At 49.8% G+C, this 19,214-nt stretch overlaps 1 protein-coding gene across 8 annotated transcripts in view; it reads right to left on the reverse strand.

Annotated features, from left to right (window-relative positions):
- Apba2 (amyloid beta precursor protein binding family A member 2) overlaps positions 1-16,613 on the reverse strand; it is a 243,735-nt gene extending 227,122 nt beyond the window's left edge. For 3 of the 8 annotated variants that reach the window (XM_029480041.2, XM_085841674.1, XM_085841671.1), the window contains exons 1-2: positions 16,013-16,243; positions 10,657-10,817 (exon numbers count right to left, since the gene is read on the reverse strand). The gene's annotated coding sequence lies outside the window, so the exon portion shown is untranslated. Of the gene's footprint in view, positions 1-5,233; positions 5,258-10,656; positions 10,818-16,012; positions 16,268-16,435 lie in introns of those variants that run through there. The other 5 variants (XM_085841675.1, XM_029480040.2, XM_085841672.1 and 2 more) reach the window with 5 other exon arrangements.
- Between the last annotated feature and the right edge of the window lie 2,601 nt (positions 16,614-19,214).

Here is a 19,214-nt window from a genome sequence, read left to right on the forward strand (position 1 = left end):
TCAGTCCTCTCTGCTTCCAAGTTCTGCTTCAGATACTCGGTCACAGAGATGGAAATCTAGCTACCTCAAACACTAGACCAAACACAGTCCCTGTTTTCTTAGAAATAAGAGGCCAAGAGCGGATGTCCCAGCTCCAGCTCTGGAGCTACCACCAACGGCAATGCCACTCAATCTGATTTGGAATTTTAAGAGATTTTTATAGGGGTTTGGGGTTGTAGTTTTGTTTTATGTGTGCACATATATATGCATGTGGTGTACATGTGCTTGCAGGTGCACAGGCACATATGTGTGCATGCATGTGGAGGCCTGAGGCTGATGTCAGATGCATTTCTGATCACTTCCTTCCTTATAGTGAAAGATAAGGTCTGTCACTTGACCCTCCCTGATCTGGCTAGGCTAGCCAGCCACCATGCACCAGGGATGAAGTTCCCACCTCCTGCATGCCAAGGTTACATTAAGCTATGTCCTGCCAGCATGGATGTGACCACTGGGGCACTGGATCTTTGTGCCTGCTCATGTGTTCACGTGCTTGTCTGGCCAAGTGTGTGACTCCAGGAACCATTTCCCCGGCCCCAGCTTTATGGTTTTTGAAGGCTGAGCCTTACAGGAAAATGACAATATGCTTATCATGATTTATGAAGCGAGACTTGTCCACTATAACTAATTAAGTCCTTTCTCCAAATGTCCCTGTTCCAAGTCCCTATCCAGAGAACCACACCAGACTCAGTCGTCTGCCTCCTTGCGGCTGTGACAGCTACTCAGACCTTCCTTCTTTATGATGACCCAGAGTCATTGTCCTCAGCCTTCCTAATGCCACAGCCCTTTAACACGGTTCCTCATGTTGTGGTGACCCCCACTATAAAATCATTTTGTTGCTACTCTGTAACTGTAATTTTGCTACTGTTATAAATTGTAATGTAAATATGTAATATTTGGGATCTCTGATATGGGAGCCCCCAACAGCTACAACCCATAGGTTGAAAACCTCTGACCTAGACACTCTTAAAGACTACCAGGGAGGTAGCATGTCAAATGTCTCTCAGCTGGAACTTGTCTAAAGGGGTTCTCTCTCATGTTTACACAGAGGTTATGGGTCTAGGAAGAGAAACCTCAAGCCCTCTTTTCTCTTCACACGGTACCACAGACATGTTGTCAGTGATTCACTGAGGCTGCGGACCTTGGCCACTGGGCTCGGATAAGCAGCATCTTGGTCTCCCTTCTGCACACTGAGCTTTGGCAAGATGTCTCAGTGTGAAGCCCACCCCTGAAGTGTAAGACCAATGTCACCTGCTTTGCTCCTGTCATCAACCGTTACCCCAAGCATTCACGCTGCTGAACCCCGAGTTTGACCTTTTATCCACCTATATACCAACACACATCCAAAGCTCCCTCAGGGCAGAAACCAGGCTTCCTTACTCTGCCTTTGGTATGTGTGCCAGAACCACCCAGAAAAATCACTGAGTTCTTTACTACAGGTGAGAAGTCTTGACCTTGGAGAAGCCAACGGGGGCGGGGGGGATTTTTGTCAGCAGTCTGGCTCCTCTGTTTATTGTCCAGAGCAAAAACAACTATTGGCAACATTATAATCAGTGAAGGGGGAATTTAAAAAGGACTAACATTCTGGACCACTCCATCCTTCAAGTTTGATCAACAGTCTCCATGCCAACAGATGCAGATGGAGACCTGAGACTGAAAGCACAAGAACACTCAGAGAACTGACTTTCTACACTCAGTTCTGGAGCTCTGGGTGTGTGTGTGCGCGCGCGCACATAAGTGTATGGGTGAGTGTGTGTGTGAGCATGTAGGTGTGAGTGTGCTCACAAATGTGTATGTAAATGTGTGTGTGAGTGTGTAGGTGTGAGTGTGCTCACAAATGTGTATGTAAATGTGTGTGTGAGTGTGTAGGTGTGAGTGTGCTCACAAATGTGTATGTGAATGTGTATGTGCACATGTACATAAGTGTGTGGGTGAGTATGTAGTGAGTGTGTGTGTGTGTGTGTGCGTGTGTGTGTGTGCGTGTGTCCTGTTCATAAAATTCCAGTCATGGTCAAGGCAACATCAGGACTCCTAGAGGTAGAAGACCATCCATATCACAAGCATGTACACTTTGAGCACACATCCCCAGGAAGAGAGCTGTGGTCTCTCTATGTAGGCTGGATGCTAAGGGCCCAGGTGCCAGACCCTGGGCACAGTAACCCAATATTCTGCCTGTCCAGGGGAACAATATGGATGCACTTTCTAGGCCTCCACGATACTGACTAAATGATTGTACTTTCTGATTCCAGGGCTGGAGGAGAGCCCCAGAGTGAAGCCAGGAATACAGAGTGACTCCTGTCACATGCCGCTACCTTATTTTATTTGATCTTCTGGGAACAACTGCAGAAGAGGTTGCTGATGCAGACCTGTGCCTGATCCTTCAGTTTCAGTGCGGCAGAGAGGGTAGGAAAGTTGAGGAAACAACGTTTGACTTTTTTTTGACTGAGCAGTTACTGAACTCAAGGCAAAGCATGGGTTGTTGAGAGTCCTTGAGCAGCCCCAGCCATGGTCAGGGTGATGGAGAGTATAAGCGCAAATGAAGGACATGCCAATGGACACTCCAAAGAAGCATCCATAGCCTTTGGATTAGGGTAAGGAGGCAAGAGCCTCCCTCTCCACCAAACAGCTATTCGGTTCCGAAGAGTCTGACATTCAAAGTCCTTGCACGGTGACAAAAACATAGATGAGATCAGACATCCCACAGAGGAAAACAGGATGCACATGTAATCTGCTGGGCCACTGGGGTCAAAGCACACTGAATGAGTGTCCAGCTGTTCCATCACCACATCTGGAGAAGCTATGCAAAAATCAGAGCAGGCAGTACATCTAGAGACACAATGTCGCCAGACACCACAGCAGCAAAAATGTCATCAGACACACCACAGCATGGTCATTACAGTCATGATACCACCAGACACACCACAGAGGCATCACTACTGTCACAATGTCACTAGATACATTACAGCACAATAGCCATAGTCATGATGTCACCAGATACCACATAGCATGGTCACTGAAGTCACAATGTCACCAGGCACACCACAGCAGCACCACCACAGTCACTATGCCACCAGACACAGCACAGCATGGTCACTGAAGTCACAGTGTCACCAGGCACACCACACCAGCATCACCACAGTCGCCATGCCACCAGACACAGCACAGCATGGTCACTACAGTCACAATGTCACCAGTCACTGCAGTCTCAATGTCACCAAATACAGCATAGCACAATAACCACAGTCACAATGTCACCAGACACATCACAGCAGTACAATATCAAGATGACAGGAAATACTAAGGAGGATATGGAAGCCCAGTTGAAACAAGTGTGAGAGATCATCCCTGTATTGTTATACAGAGACCTGGAGTCTGCAACCAGGACTGGCACATGCCACCCTTCAGAGCATCTAAGAGGGTGATAGCACATTTCATTAGGATTCATCCAGCACTGCCACCACCAAGCGGTTAATTCACAAAGCCCAACACCATAGGCTCATATTCAGGAAACGGCACTGTTACCATCCCCACCCAGAGCCATGCTATCAACTGGGTCTTAGGAGCCTGGAGAACCCGGGCCAGACTAGGAAAGGTCAGGGAGAAGGATCATGAGAACCCATGTCATGAGGTCAAGCCCTGGAACAGCCTCTGCTACCTGCTTCTGCTATCCCTAGACCTTGACCCTCATCTTCTTATCTGTCCTTACTTACATAGAGCAGGATTGATTCAGCACTGGACTCTCGAAGCCAAGAAGAAGTAGCAAATATGAGGGTTACCATGGCCAAGTGTGCACACACAGAGGCACCTCCATCCCAAAACCTTGGGATGACCATGAACAGCCCACTGAGCTGTGCCTTCTTCACAGGACCTTAAGGAGGAAACAAATGCATGCATGCATGCATGCACTGAGCCGCTCATAACAGGGTGGACACACAGAATACCAAAGCCTTCAACAGCCCACTGTGGACTCTACAAAGGTGCAAATGACCCTTGGCCATGGTGGTACACTTGCCAGCCAGTTCAAGCCTATGAAATCAATGTGGCCAGGACTGGCAAGAGTGCCCTCTACAGTCATGGACCTGTCATGGGTTCACAGTCAGTACATGGGAACCAAGCACAGAACAGGGAGGGCTAAAGCAGAGTCTAGAGCAATGAGGAGTTGGATATTGTTTGGGTAAGTGAGGGGGTCCCCTGGATGCCTATGCTTGATTCCAGAGGCTGAGGCAATGTTAGGAGGTAGTAGGGCCTTTAAAAGGTGGGGCCTAGTGTGAGGAGCACACTGTAGTATGCTCTTAAAGGAGAAATTGGAACTTTATATACACTAACACCAACACCGTTTCTCTTCTTGACTCCTGACCCCTGTGGCATAAGCAGTTGGCACCTACCACAGCTTCCCCTACCATGCGCTGCTGTAAGCCAAAAGCAACAGGGCCAAGGGACACAAAGTGAGACCTTTGAAATGATGACCCAAAATAAATGCTCTTTATTCTTATTGCATTGATTATCTTGGGAAGTTTGTCATAGCAACAAAAAGCTAACACAAAGTCCATCAGTAGAAGGGTGGTCATGCCAGGGAGAGACACAAAGAGGACCAGCTCCTCTGGGGATCTGGAATGATGGGCCCTGGTCTAAAGGGAGCCTCTACCCATGATCCCTGAGCTGCAAGAATGTGGGACTGACCGCAAGGACTGTCACTGGAAAGGCAATGTCCCGTGCAATTAGGAGTTGTCCATGCATTAAGTACCTGATTACACTTCTTCAAGCCCCTGGATTCCCACTCAATGAAAAAAGTACTTGGATGCTTTGACATTTGGGTTAATTGGGTCTGGTTTGCTTTAGAAAGAAGCTGGCCTTTGGAGAATGCCCATCCAAACCAAAACTTGCGCTACGTACAGAAAGAAAAGCTCACATTACCTAAGTTACATATCCACACAACTAAATCCGGAAGGATCTCAGCGCACTGCCTGGTTTGTCTACTCTCCAAACACAGTTGGTGTCTAACAATGAATAAGCATTCATTGTGATGGAAGAGTTTACCTCACATTAAGCATTAGCCATGGCAGCAGTAAAATAAGTCAGCAGTCAGTCGACTGAAGTTCTCCGTGAAATTTTTAAAGCAGTACACTATTCTACTTTAAACTTTTACTAACATACAGTCTGCGGGCAAAAGGTTCTACATATCACACATGGAACATACCAGCCCCCAAGGAGGTCCATTTCCATCCTGTGCAGCCTCCACTCACGACCTGCAAGGACAGCACCCGACATGGATGAAGTTGAACACCATGTAAACTGACGCATGCAGCACAGACTGTAGGACTTAGGACTTTGACATCCTGTGGAAAGACCCATCGGTCCCATGATGCATACTTGCAGATTCTCCATTCCCCACTTGCTGCACTGCACTGTACTCCGTGTGAGAACTAAGCCCAGCATCCTCATCCTCTCTTCTGCAGACGGTTATGTGGTGTGTCTGCATGGTGTGTCAACACCAGACAGCTGTGTTAGTTTCTCTTGACTGCTATTACAAATTGTCAGGAAACTGAGTAGCTTAAAACACATTACATTCTCACAGTTCTTGGTGTTTTGGTAGGTGGACATTAGGTGTCAGCAGGGCCATGGCCTCTACAGAAGGCTCCTGGAGACAGTCCATCATCCCTTGTGTCATCCAATTTTTTTGCGGCTACTGGTATTCCTTACATTGCAGCTGCACGGTAGGAATCTCTGACTTTACTCAGTATACTGCCCTTTTTCTCTCTGTGGCCAGCCTTCCTCTGACTCTCCTATAAGGACCCTTAGTGCAGTATTCAGGGCCTACCCAGATAACCCAGGAGTCTCTCATGTACTGATCCTTAATCAGTTTGTAAATCACTGACACCAAAGGCAACCTCCATAGGGGTTAGGACACTGGAGTGTTTGGGGCCCTCATACACACTGCACATTTACTGGGATTGATACTGCTCATGAAGCTGCACATGGGAGTTTAACTTTAGCTGATACCATGAGATTACTTCCTCAGGCAGCTGTGAGGATTTATACCTAATAGGCAACTACAATTCCAGTTGCTCCACGGTCTCCCTACACCTATCATTGCCTGCTCTTGATCACAGCTAGCCTGGTGTATGTGGGATTTGCTTTGCATTTCCCTAATAGCTAGACAGAGTTTGGAACCATTTTGTCTGTGTGTGTGTGTGTGTGTGTGTGTGTGTGTCTGTGTGTGTGTGTCTGTGTGTGTGTGTGTGTCTGTCTGTCTGTCTGTCTGTCTGGGCATTTGTGTACTGTGCATATATAACATTTTCTATCCCTTTTCCTATGTGGTTGCCTGGCTTTTTCCTTGTAGATTACACAATGCACTGTTGAATTTTAAGTATTTGCTAAAATACTTAAAATACTGAAGACGAATATGCAAAATAAAAAAAAAAAAAAAACAAGGTGCTGAGGTCTCAGATGTAAGGTCCGAACAATCCGTTAACATTAACTCTAGAAAACGAATATCCATCGAGGACTCCAGGTGAACATCAGCTTGGATGGCTTCCAGTAAGGAATACAAACGACAGCACGCTGCTCACTGCAGGGAACTGGGTGAATAGGACAAAAGTGAGCCTCCACCTAAACCTGGAAACCAAAGCTGATGCTGCCTACTGACTGAGGGACAGTCACTAGGAGGATAAATTCTGCTTGCATTTCCACGGCTAGGTGTGACTTCTGTGGGTCCTTCCTGGTGCCACGGGAGTGGATGACCAAGTCAACACAGCAAAGACCCATGTCTGGAATAAAACATTGGTTCCCATTGCAATAGCGCCAGGGTGGACACAGCAAGGTGGCCGTGTTAATAAAACAGTTCTGCTGTGGCCTGTGAGACGTTAACTACATCATGCTGTCAAAGAAGGCGGACTGGAGACGCAGTCAGTGGGAACTGCAGTAGAAACCCCAAGTGTCTGATCAAAACCATCAAGATGGCAGGAGGGTCTGCACACAGTGCACACACACACACACACACACACACCAAGTACAAGCTTCCTGTTTTCCAAATATCAGCAGGTCAGTCCCAGCTCTAATACCTGAGAATAAGAAGCCAGAGGGTGACGGGGCACTATGACCTCATGGGAAAGAACAGGGCCCCACACCTCCACACTGAGCCAAAGAATAAAACAGGCCGGCTGCGTTTCCAAAGATGGGTACCTTTGCAGCCCAGACTGCTACCTGGCATGCTGGAGGAAAAGCAGCCCAAAGAGAATAATGGCTGCTTCATCCTGTCGGAAACTAAAGGGGAAGAGGAAGTGGAAGCTGCAGCCCTCATGTCTCTGGGCTACCAAGGAAGCACTAAAACATCCTCTCACTGCTGCTATGCTGTTAAGGCTGGGAACTCCCACCCAGCAGAAGGGTTCAGGATATCTGACCACAACCACAGCTCTGCCTTGCTCCAAGCCTGGGCCATAGCCAGCCCAGAAGTGGCAGTAGCCAGAAAGCCATGGGAGGCCAGGAAATTGTCACCTGTGTCCCAGCTAGGCCAAGGCTGGCTGTATGCAGACAAAGAGGTGCTCGGCTGATACCTCCTACTGCAGTCTGTCCTGAGAGCCACCTTCTCTCAGCAGACAACCGGAAACATATTTCCTGGGGTCTGCGCCCAGCCTAGGGTAAGTCAGGCGAAGCTGCACAGGTTAACTCTGTGTGAGCAAATTAATAATATGATGTATGATTTCTCATAGATCTTGTCGTGCCTGTAGAAGTGCAGGGGCAATTTAATCTAGCAAGCCTATAAATCTCTAAAGGGTGAAATTAAACATCCAAGCTCATGAGGCGGGGATGCAGCAGCCACGGCCTCCTACAGAGCACCCTGGGGACAGAGGGGGACCCTGGCAAAACTGCTCTTATATCCTCAGAGAACCCCTCTTGGTGACCTTAACATGGTCCCAGGTCCCCAACTGAGCCTTATTCTGCCCTATATCCCTGTGTGCATCACCTCTACTGTTGATATGACCATCATAAGGCCCCTAACAGCCAGCCATTCACCCATGATCCTACTATCAGGTCTTGAGGCACGGTTCCAGAAAATCCACTATAGCTTGCTCAGTAAACTGTATTATGATCACTCCATCTGCTCTGTTCCCAACCCCTCAGGACCACCCAAGGCCGTTCCAGTCCTATCAGTCAGGATGCATAAACATCATGCACGCATCTGGGTCCTGACCAACACAGACTAACTAATCCCAATGCCAGGAAACTAGCCCCTCCCCTGAGCCCTGGATTCCCCACAAAGGATAGCCCTTCTGCTCTAAAAGGGCAAATTCAGCCCCTCCTCTAGAATGAGGTCTGTGAACAGTACCCCCATCCTATGCCCTACACTCACACCACCCAGTTTGTGAATTCCTGGGAAAACCTTGGATCTATGTTTAGGACTCAGCTCTGGTACCATGAAACACTCTCCAGCAGCTTCCCCCACCCTCACCCCCACCCCACTCCATGACAACTTCATACAGCTCTACGTAGGGCACAGAGAAGAAAAATTTAGCAAGTACTCAGAAAATATCCATTGGATGGATGGATGGATGAATGGATGAATGAGCAGAGCCCTCAACAAAGGGTCTTAGAGGCAATTAAAGTAAAGCATTTGACTTCTCAGTTTGAGCATAGAAAAGTTCCTGTGTATCCAGTCAAGTGAATGATATGGCTAAGTGAGAGGCTACCCTTTAAATGCCCAGAAACCTTCCTATCCCCCACTTCCTGTATTAAATAAATAGTATATATGATGGATAAATCAAACGATATATATACGGACTAAAGGTACAGTTTCACAAAGCAAAGGGCAGGGAACGTTACCAATCCAGGCCCCCTCAGAACATCCCTCCACATGGGATCAGTGCAAGTTGGGGGATGGGACTGCCCCAGGGAAGAGCAAATCAAGTATAGCGGCTTCCTTCACCACTGCTGATCAAGCCAAGATCTGCCTGTGATCAAGGAGAAAATCAGGACTTTCTAAAATGGAATTAATTTCAAAGCTAAAATCTGCTAATGCCCAGGAGTAAGTCAAGACTGGCAGTTTCCAACTCAAAACATCACAAAGACAGGGCCCCAGATCCAATGGCAGCCCCACACACGAGTTACAGTGCCCGGGCACTCCAAGAGCAGAAAGCGTTCCCAGGGGAATCTTTACCACAAAGCGAGACATCTAGCAGGGAGGTGGGTTAAGAAAACTGACCATATTCAGTGCCATTCCCTGGAGAACAGAGACCAAGACAGACTCACTCCTGCTTCTGGGGCTCAAGATCTGTCTAGGACCCACAGCTGGAATCAGCCCACACATCTGTCAGGCAGCAGCTACCATGGTCACCAGCCACAGCCCAAGGTGGCACCAGGTATCTAACACATGGCAGGCAGGATAGATCTCTCTCTCTCTCTCTCTCTCTCTCTCTCTCTCTCTCTCTCTCTCTCTCTGTGTGTGTGTGTGTGTGTGTGTGTGTGTCTGTCTGTCTGTCTGTCTCTCTCTCTCTCACACACACATACACACACACACTCAGATGACACGCTCACACATGTACATGTACACTCTGACCATGACTACACTGCCTGAGGAACGTGTGCACACATGCAGATTCCATTTCATCCTTACTGTCACTCTCTGGCTGGTGAAGAAAGTAGTGCAGATATACGTGTGCCCTTCTCAGGACAAGCCTAGTCACACTGGAAGGAAGATGGCAGGCCATGCCCACCCTCCCAAGCCTCCGATTCCTCACACTCATCCCACTCTGTTGCTCTGCCCTACCCGTGACAGCTGTCAGCAGCTCTGGATAATACGGACAGATGTTACAGCACATGGCTCACTTACTACACTGAAAGACCCAGAAACTGTGTTTTATGTGAACAACGTGCACGCTTGCTGTCAGAGAGACCTGAGAAATCCATCATCCCTAAATGCATGCACTCACTCAATGGATGGCTCTCCTGTTTGGGAAACAATAAATTCCTCAAGAAAATTGCTAATCAAGCCAACTGGGAAAAGCCATAAACTATATATATTTTTAAATTAACAATGCACACAATGGTTCAGAGTCATTCATATTTAGCGTCCCCTTGCTGGGAATCAATTCCAGGCATATAAAACCAAACAAATGAAACAAAAATAAAACGCACGCACACATAAACACACATATATAAGTACTCACATCAACTGAGACTTCTAAAGACCAGCCTCACACTCCTAGCTGCTGCCTACTAATTTAGGTTTACTCAGAAGTGGCTGAGTGGCTCCAAACCAAGCATGCCCTCTGCCATTGCTTCTGGAGACCAGAAATGCTGAGTCCATGCTCACTTCAAGCGTAAAATGGAAAACGCCCAGGGTCCCATCAATGGCAGCCTTTCTGGTGCTCCCCAGCCCCATCCCTATCGCTATGGCACTTGACATCCTGTCCATCCAGCAACCGATTCTCCAAACACATACGGCAAACTAACCCTGTGCACACTAAGGATAGGGAAAGGTCCCAAGTCCTAGTCAGAGCCGCCCAGTTTATAATATCCTAGGAAATGATCCTCCCTATCCCAAAGAACAGTGGGAGGGAGATGTGCCCACACCCTCTCCAAGCCCCAAGGCTGATTCCAGTTTCCAGGTTCTTAGCTTCTCACCTGTAAATTACCGCAAGTCCAGGCACTTCCAGTGAGAAAGAAAATCATTTAAAACAGTAAACACTGAGAGCCAAAGTTCTGCACACAGAGCTGTTCCTTGCAGACTCACTTCTGCTGGCTTCTTCATCAAACCACCTTCAGATGCTGGAGTGCTTCAGTGCCTAGGAAACACTTCTGTAGTCAGTCAATGAAGGCAGCTCAACCACATGCTTTTATCTTTCTCGTCTGGTCTTTCAATCACAAAACAACAGGTGTGTCTTGCTTTGGATTAACACTTCAGAGTTCAGAAAGCATCTATGCTAGGTTCTCTTACCAGGCTACCATTGAAACTCACAAACCTCGATTCCCCAGTCAAAGAAGAAAAAGCCACAATCAGCCTGAAGCCACAGAGGCACCCCCATGAAGCCACTGCCATCATAACAGAAGCTTGCATGAATTCAATACTGGTTTCCATCCATGCCTCAAAACGGTTTTAGACAGAGAGAAAGGTTCCAAGGCCAAAATCTTGCACACAGCCCCAGGGACAGAGGCAGGGGCAGGCTGGAGTCAAGTTCCTGTTTTTCTAGAGCCCATCCTCTCTTCCTACCTCCATTTCCTCGGGAAACCAGGGCAGCTCATAGGTCAGAATGCAGGCAATGGAGTCAGGCAAGAAAGGGCACCCAGCAGGGAGAGCTGGCCAGAACAGACAGGCAAAAACTCAGCACCCTTGAGACACTGGGTCTGACTGTGTACAAGAGAAGTTTAGAAACATCCAGCAAGGGAGAGAAGAGCTGAAAGACGGCTCAGAAAACCAGGGCACCTGACACTAAGCAACCCAGGCAGAAAGAAAGGCCTTTCCAAGTTGTCTTCTAACCTCCAGGTGCATGTATCTAAGTGTGCACACATACCTAAGCGTGCACACATACACGCACACATATGAGGGTAATAAAATGTAACAAACAATGGGGGACAGAATAAACTACTAGAGAAAAAAAGAAAAGAAAGACGGAAGATAAGGAGACCTGAGCAAGAAGGCCTGCCTCCCAAAGCATTGCTGTGGAGGCACCTGTAAGAGCAAGAAAGGCTAACTCTGGTAGCTGGGGAGGCGAGGTGGGGATGCTGCCTGCCTGCAGACAATCTAAGCCAATAAAAATGCAAAAGAACCTTCAGTGGGAAGCCAGAAGGCCCATTCTATGAGCTGGACGAGCCTTATACCACATTCTCTTCTAATCTCCATCAAAAGCAGGCTAGCAGGGTCCAGTACTGTGGTTCTGCTTTATTCCTGACCTCGAGATCCTGCACTAGGTATCAGGATCCAAATATGAAGACCATTTGGTTCCAGCCCTAGTTATAGGGAAAGGCAAAGATAACAACGCCCTTGGGGTTCAGGCATCCATTCATCCCACAATAGCACAGAGGGTCTGCCATGTGCCAGGCACAGTTCGAGACGCTAGGGATACAGGAGTGAATGGTCTTTACATTTGAGTAGTAAGAGACAGACAAGAAACAATGAGTACTGTATATATGAGTGAGCCGATGGGTTTGGGTGATAAGGAGAGACACAAGCTCCATTAACAATCGGGAAGCAGAGCCAACATATGGAGGGGGGTCAGGGAGCTGGTATATAAACAGACAGTGGAATAAATCATAGAGCAAGCCAAGCAGGCATCTGAGGGGGCTACGGAACAGGAATCCATGCTGAGGTACAAACAAGACTAACAAGGGATGAGAGGGTAAGAGCCCACCTTAGCTGGAGTCATCAAGGAAGAATACTATGGCTTGGCCACGGTGGAAGACTGTGGCAGAGTGGGTGGGTGGTAAAACAAGGGCAAACCAGGCAGGGGCTGTCTGCCAGGAGCTGGGCAGCCTCAAGAGATGGTGCTTAGAGAAAGAAAGCTACAGAAATCAGGCTGTGCGAGGATGTAGGTGTGGTGTGGTGTGGACAATGGGGAATCACTGACCACGTAGGAGCCTAGCATTGCTCCAATTGACTGAGGTGAACCAGTCTCAAAAGTTCAATCAACTCCAGGAAACCTCAGGGCAAGCACGAAAAGTATAACCCAGAACCAGCTTTCTCTGTGAGTAAAGGCATTTGCGGCCAAGCCTGATGAACTGAGTTCAATCCCCAGAACCCCTATGATAGAAGCAGAGCAGTAACTCCCACAAGCTGTCCTCTGACCTCTTACTCTGCGGCATGTGTGTGTTCCCTGCCACATAAACAAACAAATACAAAAACCAACAACAACAACCAAAAAGAAAAAAAAAAAAAACCTGTCACAAATCCGCAGTCAAGCCTAACCTACTTAGATAGGGCTACCCATCTGTATCCACCAGTGGGTGAAGTTTCACAGAGCCTAACAGCATGACCTTGAGGGTGTTGTCCTCTTAGTGTTCCCTTGAATGTCCGGACGGGGACAGAGTGAGGACCAGCTGCAGGAGAGGCGAGAAGCCATGAGTGCTGCTGACTCAGCCAGCAGGCTGCCTGGAGACTCCTGCTGGCCCTGGCCCAGCTGGTGGGTGGGGCATCAGAGAGGAGGAGCTGGAAGAGAGAAGCCCCACCCACCCCCCACCCACCCCCCCCCCACCCCCGAGATTAGCTGTCACCTAATCTTCCTCCAAGGGAATGAGTAAGCACCCTTCTAGCCCCTGCCCCCTGGGCCAGCATCCCAAGTATAACCTATGTCAGAAATGCCTGCCTGCCAACCAGCAGTCACACCACCCCTCACCAGTGGCTTACATGCCTCTGATCCTCATCGCCAGCAAGAAGAGGAGGCAGGAGCAGGAAAAGAGGGCACACGGCCCAGGCTGCCACCATACTAAGGATGAAGGCTGTCGGGCAGGATATGCAGGTATCTGCCATTTGGTTTGGAAGGCCCTCCAGGCCAGTGAGGCTGTTCAGAACCTCCACAACTCATCTGTCCCTAGGATTGTCAAGAACCGCTGTGGTATCAGTGGAGACCCTCACCTGTTGAACTTCATGAGAGCAGAGGACAGACAAGGATGCAGCAGTAAACTGAAGACTAGAGGATTCCTCTGTGGTCAGGTAGATCCTACCCCCATTCTGCCTCTCCAACAGGACACAGTGACCAGTGCCCAACCTAAACAAAGCCTGGTAGATGCCAGCCTTACTATCAAATGCTTTTTTCCTCTGAGTTCCTCAGTTTTGTCTAGGAAAAGTCAAGGTGTTTCAACACTCCCTCTCAGCCTCCAGGGGTGAGATTGGTGTCTTTTACAATTATCTTTTATTTTTATCTGGCATTTCTTAGCTCGGTTGGCAAATTAGATATTTATGCACCTCCATTTCACAGACCATCTCTACCAATTATTACTGTGAAACTAATATTTTATTCAAAAAAGGAGGAAGGAAAAGAAGAAGAAGAAGAAGAAGAAGAAGAAGAAGAAGAAGAAGAAAGAGAGAGAAAGAGAGAGAGAGAAAGAAAGAAAGAAAGAAAGAAAGAAAGAAAGAAAGAAAGAAAGGAAGGAAGGAAGGAAGGAAGGAAGGAAGGAAGGAAGGAAGGAAGGAAGGAAGGAAGAAAGGAAGAAAGGAAGAAAGGAAGAAAGGAAGAACAGAAACAAAAGGGTGTTATGCCAACTAGTTAACAAGCTACCATTTGGGTCTGGGGTTGCCTCACAGGGGAAAGAAGAAGGCAAGCAGAAGTGAACGGTCCTCAATGCTGGCCCCTTCCAGCACAAAGACTCGGGCTCACACCCACTCACAGACCATCTGATTCAGTGCGGCCCAGCACCCCAGACATGGAAAAGCAGCAGTGGGGTAAGTCTACCGCTGCCTGACACCCGAGAGATGAGAAAAGCTGGGGGTGGGGGGACATGGCTATACCCAGCTCAGAGACTGTCCCAAGGACAAGCAGACAAGGACCCGGTGGTGCCATGGAAGGAGAGGTGTTGGTACCTCCAGCTCAGCCAGTTCCACGACCCCACTAATCCCTTCCACGTGGCTTGGAGTTCCTGCAGGTTCTTCGTCTGTGTCACTCACCCCTCTGTTCCAGAGCTCCAAAGTTCAGGAGACCCTCTGTAGCACACTATGACCACCCAGCAATCTGAGTGCAGGACAAAGTCACCCAGCCACTCTGCCCTGAGTCCCCTGCCTCAGATTGCTGCTGACCAGGAAAGCCCCATCCTTGCCTTTTCGGAGGGGCCTGGCCCCAAAGGAAGCCTGCCCATTGGTTCTTGGCACCTGCAGATCTTTACTTCAGAAAAAGTTGTTCACTTGGACCCTTAAAGCTTATGGGTCTTTGTTTTTGAAACCACCGTCCTTCCTCAAATCTATATCCATAAAGGAAGAAGGGGTCTTGGGGTCTAAGAGGCCCGGGACAAATCAGCTCAGACATGAAGAAAGGCCAAGAACAATAAGCAAGGTTTAAGAACGTCATCGTGCACAAGGCCTGAGTGAGCTGGCTATATTTAAATTCGAATTTAAGTTTGGCCTCTGTTAAGTCACATACAAATAAACAGATATTAAAGAATTAAAAGTCTTCCATAACTAAATTCTAAGTTAAGACTAGCAGGCTTTATTTAAGGTGCCTACAGTCAGGGCAAGCCCTTGCAGAGCCCCACTGGTACCTGCTCCTATCCCTACCGCACTCAGGGGAAGTTCACCCACAGCTTTGGCATATAGAGGCCTGCTGCCCATACTGCTCCGTGTGAAAACAAGGCTTGAAAAAAGCTGGGATCAATGTTCCCCTTCATCCTCCATACCCAAGTCCCCTTGCCCGGCTCTGCCTGCCAGGAGGAAGCAGCCAGGATGAGGGGCATGTCCCCACCGCATCCCCCCAGAGAATATGGGGTGTGGAATTTTTAACTGAGTTTCTCCCCCGGGCCTCATTATAAAGGGAAAGGGGAGGGGGGGTACAGATCAAAGACCGGTTGCCTGGAAGCAGCGAACCCAGCAGCGACCCCAAACTCCCGAGTTGCCGCCCAGCATCGGGACTTGGAATCAGTGCCAAGCAGCTCCCCTCTGGACAACACCCCCCCCCAACGCAATAATAGGGGGACCCAGACGAGTGACCATCTCCTCTGGCCACACCAGGTAGCCCCGCGCCGCCGCTTCGCAAACCCCTGATAACCTAGCGGCCAGCTGATCCCTGCCGCGCCCGGCCGCTGGTCAGTGGCTCGGAGGGTCCGGTGGGTCCGGAGAGAGAGGGGCGCTGGTCCGTAGCACCCCACCCCCCCGCCCGGTCCCAGCGGTGGCCCGCTCTGTCGACGATGCCCCTCTGCCTCTCCAGAGCCCCACAAGGTCCGAAAGGGAGCGCCGGGACCACAGCATCCGCGCCTCCCACTGCGCCCCGGCTCCCCCCACGCGGAACCGGGCAACCCAGGCTGCTGCCGCGGAGACTCTGGCGCCCCGGGCCCCGCTTACCTGCGCCCGCGCGGGTTGCGCGATGCGCCGCCGCCCCCGACTGGGTCGGCGAGGCCGAGAGCGGGGCGCCGCCGCAGCTCTTTGTGAGCCCGCGCCGAGCCGCACACCGAGACTGCTAATGAGCCCGGGAAGCTGGATAGCGGCGGGCGCGCCCCGGACGCCGCGCACGGCACGCAGGGCCGCCTCTACCGGGCGCACGCGGCGCGGCCAGGGAGCACCCGCACCCGCACCGCCCTATCCGCCGCCACACCGACCGCCCCCGCTCCTCCTGCGCCCGGCCGCGCGGGATGGAAACGCTTTCTAAAGAGACCTTAGGGAATCAAGGGATTCAAGACCGCGCGGCCGCGCAGAGCGCAGACAAAGATGCTTCGGCGTCCAGCGCGGCGCCTCCGGGTGCGGCGCGGGGACAGCGGACGAGCCCACCTGGGACCTGGGTCCTTGGGATACGGGCTGAGATCGGCTCCGCGAGTCGCGGTGGCGCCTTGGGGAGCACACAGGTTCCTGGGAGTGAGCTGGGACCGGCCAGTTGGGGAGTCTTAATAGTCTGGTCCTGGGCAGGCAGAACAGGTGAAGGAGATGCTGCCGGTGCCCGCACCCTGCCCCTGACGCCGCGCTGCCCCCTGGCGGGCTCCGGAGAGCGTGCGGCGCTGAGGGGCTGCGGCGACCGCGCCCTGCTCTGCCAGCTCAGCTCTATGCGGAGCCCCGGCCCGAATCCCTTGAATCTCTGGGGTATTGTGGCCTCAGAAAGCCTTTCCTGAGGGGCAAGCCTTGTCCTGCTTCCCCATAGTCGATCACCAGAAGCCTACTGGCCACAAGATCTTCTCATCGGGTCCCTGATAACCACCGAGTCTCTGATACCTGTGTTGCCTAGGATGTCCAGAATGGAGAGGGCCCCTAACCTCTAATACCCCCAATGAGAACTAGTTGGCTCAGTAAGAAACAAACCTCTTGAAAGTCTTGAACGTTGGGCTTTATTGTCACCTTTGACCTTTCACTCAGTCCTATGCATTTGTGGCAACTTGCAGGTTTAAGGCACACAGGGTGCTCTGTTTTAGTGAACGGGGGCTCCACTTCAGCCCCCACATGCTTCCAATTGGCCTGGTTCTCCCTCTTCCTCTCTCTCTTCCTTCAGTCCTAGACTGAGATGAAGGCCAGGTGGCAGAAGATCAGAGGAATGTCACCAAAGGAAGAGGAGGGTGGGTGGGGTGAGAAAAGAACTTCCTGATGCCCACAGTGACAGAGGTGACCCTGAGAAGGGCCTGGAGAAAAGCTGAATACAGGGGCAGACCTAGTAAGGACCTCCTAGGCCTGGGACCTGTCTGCCTCCCTCTCTTTCATCCTCCATTACCTCCCCCCCCCCACCTCACCAGTCAATAGCAGAGCAGCTCTGGCAGCTCAGGGACCAAATAGGTCCACCCTAGAGCCATTCTTCCTCCTCCTAGAGCTGAGCGTTCCTTCTTGCTTGTTGTCCACCACCTTAAATATTCTATTGACCCCACTGACAAAAAGTTCATCTCAGCTCTAAATGCAAAACTGTTCCATAGCACTGACTGTTAAGTGTGAGGTCCAGATGTGTCTGTCTGCTCTGCAGGGCGCAGGACATTGTGCACAGTAGCAAGCACTCCACCTCCCTACCTGGACCTTGCCTGAGTTAAAAAAAGTAAAATGGGCAACTCACAAGAAAGGAAATACAAACGACTTTTAATCTCTTAGCACTTCTATTACCCTTTCAGTGTGTGTGTGTGTGTGTGTGTGTGTGTGTGTGTGGGTCATTACAACTTTCAGGAGTTGGTTCTCTCCTTCCACCATGTGATCCCAGGGATTAAATTCAGGTCATCAGGCTTGGCAGCAGACATCTCTAATTGCTGAGCCATCCTACCAGCTTACAAACAACTATTAAACATACGTGGGGCTGGGAGTGTGGCTCCACAATGGGACACCATTGTAGAGTACATAAGACCCTGGCATCCACCCCAGCATCACAAAAGAAAAAGAAAAAGAACCGAAACCACACTAAGCTGTCATTGCTTTTACCTGTCAGAGACTCCAGAGTCAATAGCACAGTATGTTCCAGAAGTCAAGGGAAAGCTGGCAGACCTCCTCACAAGCCACAGGAGTATAAACTGCACAACATCTATAGAAGAAAATCCAACCACTCTTATTAAAAACAACACATGCCCATTATTTTGCATTCCTCAGCTTTTTCTAACAAATACCTGTAAAAAGAGCTTCTTAGAGGGGATGTTTATTTAGGCTCAGTCTCTGAGGTTCCAGTCCACTGGTCAGTTGACCTTGGTCCTGACCTCTGCTGAAACAGGACACCGAGGCAGGGAGTACACTGCAGAAGAAGCTGATCACCAGGGGACTTACAGCCCACTTCGAAGGACACACCTCTAATAATCTAACTCCCTCCCTCTGAACCCCACCTCCTCACTGTGCCAGACTGGGGAACAAATATTTAACACGCGGGGCTTTGGAAGACTGTCACCTAAATGGCAGAAAGCCCTTTAACCTACTTCTATCTCCAATTGCATTTCTACAGGAATAGTATTCATGTGCAAAGGGGCTGGGAGCATGGTCACTATAAAGTAAGGGACTATCAGCAGCCTTAGTGCCCATGAATTGGGGACAGCTATGCGCACTGGGAATATTTGAACACTGAAATCACATGCTGTCAGAAGGGAAGAAAGAACCCTATGGCAGAGTGACATGGGACAGATATATATATATATATATATATATATATATATATATATATATTCTCTCATATACTATATCCTGATTGAAGATTCCCCTTTCTCTCTCCACCCAGCACACCTCCCCCACCCCAACTCACCCCTCCCTGTTCCACCTCCTCTCAGAAAAGTGCAGGCCACAGGAAGATCAACTGACCACTGTGTAACACACTACAATAAGACCAGGCACATGCCATCATATCAAGGCTGGATGAGGCCACCCAGTAGAAGGAAAGGGTCCAACAAGTAAGCAAAGAGTCGGGGACAGCCCCCACCCCTACTGTTAGCATTCTCACAAGAAGACCGATCTAGCAACCATAACACATATGCAAAGAGCCTAGGACAGACTCCAACAGGCTCCCTGATCTCTGCCAGCCCCTACGTGCCCCAGTCAGTTGATTCTGAGGCCCGTGTTCTTATGGTGTCCCTGGCCCCTCTGGTTCCTCTAATCCTTCCTCCCACTCCTC

The sequence above is a fragment of the Mus caroli genome, unplaced genomic scaffold (assembly GCF_978045245.1).
Source record: "Mus caroli unplaced genomic scaffold, Mus_caroli_1 scaffold_8, whole genome shotgun sequence".
Lineage (NCBI taxonomy): Eukaryota > Metazoa > Chordata > Mammalia > Rodentia > Muridae > Mus > Mus caroli.